Consider the following 2568-nt stretch of genomic DNA (forward strand, 5'->3'; position numbering starts at 1 on the left):
GAATGAAGAATTACTCCGAGGACTTCATTAATGTTTGTTTTTCCTTCTAAACCAAGTCATGTGTTTTTATTTAACACAAGCATAAAGAGCATTGCTCTAAATGATCTGAAATGATTCCTGCTGTAATAAAAACTCTGTACATGACAGTAATCAGCTGAAGGAAAACATTCTCAGATATTAATGAAAAGAAATAAACACAGCTTTTTCTTCTGGAAGTCTTTCTTCAGCTGGCTTTCTTTTGGAAGCCTGCTAACACTGGCTGTCTGTCTATCTATCGTTCTGTCTCTCTGTCTGTCTGTCTATATATCGTACTGTCTCTCTGTCTGTCTATTGTTCTGTCTGTCTGTCTGTCTGTCTGTCTGTCTGTCTGTCTGTCTGTCTGTCTGTCTATATATCATTCTGTCTCTCTGTCTGTCTGTCTGTACCTCCCGCCCAACTGTTCTTCTGTTTGCCCATCCATCTTGCCCATCCATCTGACCATCTATCTATCTATCTATCTATCTATCTATCTATCTATCTATCTATCTATCTATCTATCTATCTATCTATCTATCTATCTATCTATCTATCTATCTATCTATCTATCTAACTGTTGATCTGTATATCCGTCCATGCAGCCATCTATCCCTCTCTCTGCCTGTTGGTCTGTTGCTATATCTGCCTGTCAGTATAACTACATCTCTATACTGTCAGTCCTTCTGTCTGTATGTCTATCTCTTTGGATATCTACCTCTTTGTCTGTATGCATTCATTTATGCATGTATACAAACTACATGTATCTTTTCTGTTCCACAACATATCGTTGTGCAACATACTGATGATGATTCTAGGATAAAATGATGATACTTGTGACTGAGTTCATCTTTGATTCTGTTTTTGATATCAACTGCACATGATCTGTCCTTCGGTTTTATTTGTATTGTGCACTTACGCACACACACACACACACACACACACATACACACACACACACACACACACACGCACACACATATATAACATATATATATAAATAACGTACCAGACAGTCTGCATGTTTATTACCCCAAACTCCCCGTGACTGAGTGGAGAAGAACGGTGCTGTAGTTTGAACCTACACGTCAGCTTCAAGATAGATGTTTTTGAGTGCTTTATTACAATCTTGCTGCTTGTCATTAGTTAAACTGTCAATTAAACACTCCTTGAGGAATGAATGCCAATGAATAAATGCTGTGACACTACGCCAGGTCACTCCGCCGAACCCAGAGTATGTACTTGTTAGTTTGAACACGGCGAAATGTTCCTGTCAAAACTGCCAAGTGTAACTGAAAAAAAAAAAGAAAAAGAAGAAGAAAAAAAAAACAGTCACAGCAAGTGACACCATTTGGAAGTGCGTGCGACGTGTGAAACAATTTTCCATTAAGTGATTTCACCACTTAAAACTGTAAAACGGTTTTCAACGAGCTGCTCAGGACAATCCTCCTCCGTGTCAGATCTTTGAGATTATACATTTCAGAAATTCGGAGCTTGGGACTGACAGAGCCGCTAACAACGTTGGAAAGGTTGTTCAGAATATAGCGATATCTCGACATCTCCACACACTTTGAATAATACACATCAAACATCCTTGTCCTGAGAGAGAAAGAGAGAGAGAGAGAGTGAAAAAGTGAGAAATAGAAAACTAAAGAACGTCACACGTGCAGCTTTTCATTCTCAACACGTATCTATGAGAAAGCTAGCAGACCGGCCTCCAGGCATCGACATTCTTTAGTGAAAGAGAAACGTTTCAAGGCTGCGAGTGATTAAAATCTTTCTTCAAACACACAGTCTTTTAGAGTATACACCGTAACACACCGTGTGAGTCAGCAGGTTGTATATAACACGAAGTGAAAATACTGACGTTTATCATTTAGAAGAGAAGCTCCCAGAGCCTGCTGCTGTCAAGAATAACAACATAACATACAAGAGTGAAGGTCTGAACCGCTAACCATGTGTTCAACATGATTGAGAACATCTGGATCAGGAACTGGAAGGATAATCTGGTCTTTTAAGATGGTAAATCTGTAAAAACAGCTTATTTCAATTGTGTAGAAAAATTTGGGGTAACACTACAATAACAGTACATGACCGAGTAAGTACATGATACTTATCTGGCAGGGGCAATACCATGATCAAGGAGGTGGTTTGCCCAAAGCGAGACTTGGCCATTGAACTCGGGCTGTGCTAACCTTTGCGAATTCCCCAAATTTGGGAATCTCGACTGTATAATTTCTGATAGTGGGGGACTGCGTTCGCATTCTCCCCTGTTTTGTATTTTTTCTATAGGGGCAGTGGCTCAACTGGTTAAGGCTCTGGGTTGTTGATCAAAGGATCGGGCTTCAAGCCCCAGCACTGCCAAGCTGCCACTGCTGGGCCCTTGAGCAAGGCCCTCAACACTCCCTGCTCCAGGGGCGCTGTACCATAGCTGCCCCTGCACTCTGACCCCAACCTCCTCAGTTGAAGAAAAGAATTCCACTGTGCTGTAATGTATATGTGGCGATAATAAAGGCTTCTATGCCCCGTTCTATCTATCTATCTATCTATCTATCT

The 2568-nt window shown here is 40.7% G+C and overlaps 1 non-coding gene across 1 annotated transcript; it reads left to right on the plus strand.

Moving 5' to 3' along the window:
• Positions 1–2121: 2121 nt before the first annotated feature.
• LOC113644895 lies at positions 2122–2285 on the plus strand. The gene has a single exon (XR_003441078.1). It is a non-coding gene; the product is annotated as a U1 spliceosomal RNA (small nuclear RNA).
• Positions 2286–2568: the final 283 nt, after the last annotated feature.

Source organism: Tachysurus fulvidraco, chromosome 3 (assembly GCF_022655615.1).
Source record: "Tachysurus fulvidraco isolate hzauxx_2018 chromosome 3, HZAU_PFXX_2.0, whole genome shotgun sequence".
Taxonomy (NCBI): domain Eukaryota; kingdom Metazoa; phylum Chordata; class Actinopteri; order Siluriformes; family Bagridae; genus Tachysurus; species Tachysurus fulvidraco.